This window comes from Metopolophium dirhodum, unplaced genomic scaffold (genome assembly GCF_019925205.1).
Source record: "Metopolophium dirhodum isolate CAU unplaced genomic scaffold, ASM1992520v1 scaffold10, whole genome shotgun sequence".
NCBI lineage: Eukaryota > Metazoa > Arthropoda > Insecta > Hemiptera > Aphididae > Metopolophium > Metopolophium dirhodum.
In genome coordinates, this window is record NW_026869897.1 from 37,501 (window position 1) to 45,000 (window position 7,500).

Consider the following 7,500-nt stretch of genomic DNA (forward strand, 5'->3'; position numbering starts at 1 on the left):
CGAGGTGGACTAACGTAAAATATTAATACGGCAAGTGGATGTGGTTTACCGGTATTATTCGGTGCGGGCATTCGGCGAGCACGTCCCGCGGACTCGGAGTGCCGTACGCGGAAATATTTTTCCTCGACGGGCGAGGCGCGGAGTCGCCCTTGGTGCGCGGCGGCGTCCCCGTGACCGGATCCGTGGACACTGTGCCCTTCATCGATTGCCGATTTTTGTCTGGTCGGCGTTCGACGGGTGCGAGGTGGACTAACGTAAAGAATTATTACGTCCCGCGGACTCGGAGTGCCGTACGCGGAAATATTTTTCATCGACGGGCGAGGCGCGGAGTCGCCCTTGGTGCGCGGCGGCGTCCCCGTGACCGGATCCGTGGACACTGTGCCCTTCATCGATTGCCGATTTTTGTCTGGTCGGCGTTCGACGGGTGCGAGATGGGACTAACGTAAAGAATTATTACGTCCCCGCGGACTCGGAGTGCCGAACGCGGAAAAATTTTTTCTTCGACGGGCGAGGCGCGGAGTCGCCCTTGGTGCGCGGCGGCGTCCCCGTGACCGGATCCGTGGACACTGTGCCCTTCATCGATTGCCGATTTTTGTCTGGTCGGCGTTCGACGGGTGCGAGGTGGACTAACGTAAAGAATTATTACGTCCCGCGGACTCGGAGTGCCGTACGCGGAATATTTTTCCTCGACGGGCGAGGCGCGGAGTCGCCCTTGGTGCGCGGCGGCGTCCCCGTGACCGTGTCCGAACCACCGCGTGTGAAAATTCGATTTTTTTTTTTCACTCGACGTCCTCGGTTATTCGTCGGTGCCGGGGTGGTGCACATGACGGCAGCCCCGGCGATGTCCGTCGACACGATTTCGAATTCAACTTTTCGAACGTAGTTTTTCCGTGTGCAATAACTCGTTAACCGTTGGTTCGATCTCGACGTACCCGAGACGTGTTCACGTCGTACGTTCCGAGTACTATAGGACACCGGTGTCCGCGACATTTAAATCGGTAATCCTTTATCCGCGGCCGTACCGCTACGCACGGAGATAGACCGATATTTGATTTTCGCTTAACCGCTACGCACTGTGATTGACTGTATTCCGACGGCGGGGTCTCGGTCAACCGTTTTCACGGTTTGCCGGTGACATCGACCGTACCGTTCATCACGGGCAGACCGCAGAGTCGTTGTCCAGGGATATCCCCCCTTTGCCGAAAACCTTTACCGCGTAGAATTTCTGCGCTGACCGCGACGTTACAGGGGTGATTACCGTCGCCGAGCTGCGCGCCCGCCGTACCGTCTCGTCGCACGGACCACCGTGTGTGAAAATTCGATTTTTTTTTTTCACTCGACGTCCTCGGTTATTCGTCGGTGCCGGGGTGGTGCACATGACGGCAGCCCCGGCGATGTCCGTCGACACGATTTCGAATTCAACTTTTCGAACGTAGTTTTTCCGTGTGCAATAACTCGTTAACCGTTGGTTCGATCTCGACGTACCCGAGACGTGTTCACGTCGTACGTTCCGAGTACTATAGGACACCGGTGTCCGCGACATTTAAATCGGTAATCCTTTATCCGCGGCCGTACCGCTACGCACGGATTTTGTGATTTTCGCCTAACCGCTACGCACGGTGATTGACGGATTTTCGATTCTCGGCTAACCGCTACGCACGGTGATGGCGAAGTTCCTTCGACTCGGGTGTACCACTACGCGTGAATACCCCCGTCGCACATTGTGAAACTCGAGATTTTGTAAATTTGTGAGCGACTCGGTCGTCGGCGTTCCGCCGGCGTCCGATCGCCAATCACGTACGACAGCAAAGCCACGGGCGACGCCGAAGCCGACGCGTCCATCGCCGCGCACCGGTCTGCCCCAGTCTTCGGAATGGTCAGCAATCCAGTGCCCTTCGATGGTATCCGTCCAAGTTTCGGCGACCGACCCATCTCGCACGCCGAGTGGCAAAACTCAACCGGCGTCGCAGGCCCGCCTTCCGGTGGGCCTCCGACGCGCAAATCGTTTTTTTCAAAAATCGATGACGACTCCCGTTACCGTTCCGCAAGTTACGAGCTCTCGACGCCAAAACATTCCCGCCGCGGCCGGCCATCGTCGCCGTGCCCGGCGGTCGCCGGGGCGAAGCCCCGGGACGACGGACTTCGCGTCGCGTCCCGGCTTCCCCCACGATCTCGGCTGGGGGCCGTTATAAACCTGGCGAGAGGCGCTAGCGCGGTAATTCTCCGTCCGCTGAAAACGGACGGCGTACGCGCTAACCCCGACTCTCGTCAACGCACGGGTCACGTCGCGTCGGGCGAGCGCTCGCTCTCCGCGTGTGTTCGGTCTACCGCACGCGACCGCCGCCGCAGTCGCCCCGCGTTCTGCGGGTGCTCAGTGCGGCGCTCGCGTCGACCGAAGCGCGCGGTTTACGGGCGCCCGTCCGCGCACGTATCCCACTCGAACCGCGGTCGGTCGTGCGCCGTGACCGTATACCGGTCACGGTCGTTTCGACCTTCCTCGGCGTCGGCTCGCCCACGGGCGGACCGGCGCTCGGACGCACGCGTCCCGAGACGAGTGTCCGCGTCGTCGTCGCCCCTTGGTCGGCGTCGCCGCGGGGATCCGTCACGGGACGCAGTTGTTGTAAAACCGAGATCCCTGGTTGATCCTGCCAGTAGTCATATGCTTGTCTCAAAGATTAAGCCATGCATGTCTCAGTGCAAGCCGCATTAAGGTGAAACCGCGAAAGGCTCATTAAATCAGTTGTGGTTCCTTAGATCGTACCCAAGTTACTTGGATAACTGTGGTAATTCTAGAGCTAATACATGCCGACAGAGTTCCGACCGTCGCGGCGCCCTCGGGCGTCGCTCGCGGGAGGAACGCTTTTATTAGATCAAAACCGGCCCGTCGCGGCGCGCTTCGTGCGCGTCCCGATCGCGGCCCGCGCAAAGACCTGGTGACTCTGAATAACTTCGAGCTGATCGCACGGTCTCCGTACCGGCGACGCATCTTTCAAATGTCTGCCTTATCAACTGTCGACGGTAGGTTCCATGCCTACCGTGGTGGTAACGGGTAACGGGGAATCAGGGTTCGATTCCGGAGAGGGAGCCTGAGAAACGGCTACCACATCCAAGGAAGGCAGCAGGCGCGCAAATTACCCACTCCCGGAAACGGGGAGGTAGTGACGAAAAATAACGATACGGGACTCATCCGAGGCCCCGTAATCGGAATGAGAACACTTTAAAACCTTTAAACGAGGATCAATTGGAGGGCAAGTCTGGTGCCAGCAGCCGCGGTAATTCCAGCTCCAATAGCGTATATTAAAGTTGTTGCGGTTAAAAAGCTCGTAGTCGGATCTGTGTCTGGGCGGTGCCGGACCACCCTGGCGGTCCGTCGTGTCGCGGCCGGCCGTGTCGCGGGACCACGTGTCCCGTCGGCGCGGTCGTCGTCGCGCTCGTCAGCCGTCTCGGGGTGTTAGTTACCGGCACGTCGGCCGGACGTATTGTCGGCAGGCGGACACGTGTCTCGGGCTTCCGGCGCGCCGCGCGGCCACGCGTCGCGCGGCCGTCGGGGTTCGACGACGGCGGCCGCCTACTCCAATCTTGCTGCGCGGTGATCTTCACCGATTGCCGTCGGCGGGCCGACACGTTTACTTTGAACAAATTAGAGTGCTCAAAGCAGGCTCAAATCTGGCGGGGCGGCTTCACGGCCGTCTCGTCAAAAGGCCCTGAATACTGGTCGCATGGAATAATGGAACAAGACCTCGGTCCCGCGCATCTCCGCCCTTCGCGGGCGCGCGAAATCGCCCTCCGGGGCGTTTCCGTGCGCGGGCCGCCGGGCCGCGGGCGCCAGTCGCCCGCGCGTCCCGCCGGGCCGGTTTTCGGGACCGGAGGTAATGATCAACAGAGACGGGCGGGGGCATTCGTACCGAGACGTTAGAGGTGAAATTCTTGGATCGTCTCGAGACGAACTGACGCGAAAGCATTTGCCAAGTACGTTCTCGTATGATCAAGAACGAAAGTTAGAGGTTCGAAGGCGATCAGATACCGCCCTAGTTCTAACTGTAAACGATGCCAGCTAGCGATCCGCCGGCGTTTCATTAACGACCCGGCGGGCAGCTTCCGGGAAACCGAAGCTTTTCGGTTCCGGGGGAAGTATGATTGCAAAGTTGAAACTTAAAGGAATTGACGGAAGGGCACCACCAGGAGTGGAGCCTGCGGCTTAATTTGACTCAACACGGGAAACCTCACCAGGCCCGGACACCGGAAAGATTGACAGATTGAGAGCTCTTTCTTGATTCGGTGGGTGGTGGTGCATGGCCGTTCTTAGTTGGTGGAGCGATCTGTCTGGTTAATTCCGATAACGAACGAGACTCTGTCCTGCTAACTAGGCGGGTAACCCCGGGTCGGCGTGTGCGCGGCGCGGGCGGTTTCGGCCGTTCGTGTTCGCGTACCCGTCGGCTCGGCCCGGTATCCCCGAACGCGTTCGCCCGTCGTCCACGGCGGTCGTCGAGCGCGGCCGCGCCATCCGCGTCCCGGCGTGCGGCGGGCGTGTGTCGGCCGGGGGGCAACCTCCGGTCGGCGCGCGTCCGTCGTGCGTCGGGCTCCGTGGTGAAGCGCGCCGTGTTCGCGGCCGTCGCCGGCGGATCACGATACGTTACTAGGGCTACCGCCGGCTCCCAGGAGCTTAAACTCTTCTTAGAGGGACAGGCGGCGGACGAAAATAGCCGCACGAGACTGAGCGATAACAGGTCTGTGATGCCCTTAGATGTTCTGGGCCGCACGCGCGCTACACTGAAGGAATCAGCGTGTGTTAACATTCCTGGGCCGACAGGCTTCCGGGTAACCCGCTGAACCTCCTTCGTGCTTAGGGATCGTGGCTTGCAATTTTTCCACGTGAACGAGGAATTCCCAGTAAGCGCGAGTCATCAGCTCGCGTTGATTACGTCCCTGCCCTTTGTACACACCGCCCGTCGCTACTACCGATTGAACGGTCGCATTGAGGTCTTCGGAGTGGACGCGCGTTATTCGGCCCCCTCGGGGGCTGGGTCGTCGCGCGATCGCGAAGATGACCGAAATCGGCCGTTTAGAGGAAGTAAAAGTCGTAACAAGGTTTCCGTAGGTGAACCTGCGGAAGGATCATTAGAGACGGGCCCGCGGTACCGGCAGCACTTGCCTGTCTCGCGCGCGCCTAATCCGACCCCGTGGCCGCGTGCGCTCGCGACTAGCTCGCCGACCGCCCGCGCGCCGCGACCCCCCGACCGAGCGTCGACCGAAAGATGGTTAACGTCGAAAGACCATACGGGCCCCGCCGTGCGTCCGCGCACGGCGCGTGGCCGGTAGAAGTTTCGTCGACAAAAAAAAACACCCGACCCCGAACAGCGGATCACTTGGCTCGTGGATCGATGAAGACCGCAGCTATCTGCGCGTCGTCGTGTAATCCGCAGGTTATACGAACATCGACCAGTCGAACGCACATTGCGGCCTCGGTGACCCGCGGGTCCCGGGCCACGCCTGTCTGAGGGTCGTATACCGGATACTCGGCCAGACCGATGCGCCGCCGGCAGGCGTCCGACGGCGGCGGCAGTCCTCCCGGGGACTGTCCGCCCGCCCGTCGGCCGCTCCGGTGGTGCGAGATTGGCGGTTCGACCGTGGAAAACCGCGCTCGCGCGGCCCGCCTCCGGTCGTCCGCCCAAGTTGTGACGGCAAACAGTCACGGGTTCTCGCGTCGTCAAACGGCACGTCCCCGTCCGCCCGCCGCGCGAGAGCGCGGCCGGGTCGGCTGAGAGTCCACGGACCTCTCCGGCTTCCGAGACGCGGACGCGGACGGTCACCGTACGGGCGGAGCGCGGACCGCAGGCTGCCGTGTAATTTAAAAAAAAAAAAACCGATACGTTCCGACCTCAGATCAGGCGGGACTACCCGCCGGATTTAAGCATATTAATAAGCGGAGGAAAAGAAAACAACCGTGATTCCCTTAGTAGCGGCGAGCGAACAGGGAAAAGCCCATCGCCGAATCCCGCCGCGCACTTTTGTGTCGCGGCACCTATGGGAGTTGTGGCGTACGGGCCGGCCTCGTTGCCGGGGCGCACGTGACGGTCCAAGTCTCCCTTGAACGGGGCCATGGCCCGCAGATGGTGCCAGGCCAGTAGAGGCCGTCACAGCGTTCCGGGATCGGACCGCGCCTTCGAGTCGGGTTGCTTGAGAGTGCAGCCCGAAGTTGGTGGTAAACTCCATCTAAGGCTAAATACGGCCACGAGACCGATAGTTTACAAGTACCGTGAGGGAAAGTTGAAAAGAACTTTGAAGAGAGAGTTCATAAGAACGTGAAACTGTTCGGGTGTAAACGGACAGAGCCCGCGAGTCCCCGCCGGGCGAATTCACGGTCGGTCTAACCGCCGGCCGGATCTTTCGCTCGGTTAGCGGACGTCGCGACCCGTTGGGCGCCGGCCGAAGGGCTTGGGTGGCGTTCGTCGCGGCGGTTGCGTTTCGGCGTGACCGTTCGCGCCGAACCCTGGTGCTCCTGGTCGGCTCGCCCGACGGCAAGAACCGTCGACGCGGCCCCGTCGCAGGCGGGGTCCCGTCGGTCGGCGACGATTTCGGGCTACTTTCCGACCCGTCTTGAAACACGGACCAAGGAGTCTAACGTGTGCGCGAGTCAACGGTGATCTTACGAAAAACCACGTTTGGCGCAATGAAAGTGAACCGTTTACGGTGCGGACGATGGCCTAGCGACCGAACCCACCGGCGTTCAAAGTCGCGCTGGTCCGCAGTCCGGGGGCGTCTTCGCCAGGTCGGCTTCGGCCGTCCGAGGGCGCACCCTTAGCGCACACGTTGGTACCCGAAAGATGGTGAACTATGCCTGGCCAGGATGAAGTCAGGGGAAACCCTGATGGAGGTCCGCAGCGATTCTGACGTGCAAATCGATCGTCTGAGCTGGGTATAGGGGCGAAAGACTAATCGAACCATCTAGTAGCTGGTTCCATCCGAAGTTTCCCTCAGGATAGCTGGCGCCGATGTGTCCCGCCCGTTCGCGGGCGTACGGACGCCGGTGGGACTCCGCGCTGTACGGCGCGGTAACAACACGCTCGTAACACGGAGGATGTCTCATACGGTAAAGCGAATGATTAGAGGACATTGGGGCCGAAACGACCTCAACCTATTCTCAAACTATAAATGGGTGAGATCGCCGGCTTTACCTGGTACACCGCGTGAACCGCGTGCGAAGCCGGCGACGGAACCCTAGGCGCTTAGTGGGCCATTTTTGGTAAGCAGAACTGGCGCTGCGGGATGAACCGAACGCCGAGTTAAGGCGCCGAAATCGACGCGTATTCAGAGACCATGAAAGGCGTTGGTTGCTGATGACAGCAGGACGGTGGCCATGGAAGTCGGAATCCGCTAAGGAGTGTGTAACAACTCACCTGCCGAAGCAACTAGCTCTGAAAATGGATGGCGCTGGAGCGTCGTGCCTATACTCGGCCGTCGACGGCATAGTGGGGCCGGTCGTCGCTCGCGGCGGTCGGT

At 60.7% G+C, this 7,500-nt stretch overlaps 2 non-coding genes across 2 annotated transcripts in view; both read left to right on the forward strand.

Annotated features, from left to right (window-relative positions):
• Positions 1 to 5,346: 5,346 nt before the first annotated feature.
• LOC132953305 (5.8S ribosomal RNA) lies at positions 5,347 to 5,504 on the forward strand. The gene has a single exon (XR_009665573.1). It is a non-coding gene; the product is annotated as a 5.8S ribosomal RNA (ribosomal RNA).
• Positions 5,505 to 5,874: 370 nt separating this feature from the next.
• LOC132953298 (large subunit ribosomal RNA) overlaps positions 5,875 to 7,500 on the forward strand; it is a 4,194-nt gene continuing 2,568 nt past the window's right edge. Inside the window, exon 1 of the ribosomal RNA XR_009665568.1 lies at positions 5,875 to 7,500. This exon is cut by the window's right edge and continues 2,568 nt beyond it. This is a non-coding gene — a ribosomal RNA (large subunit ribosomal RNA).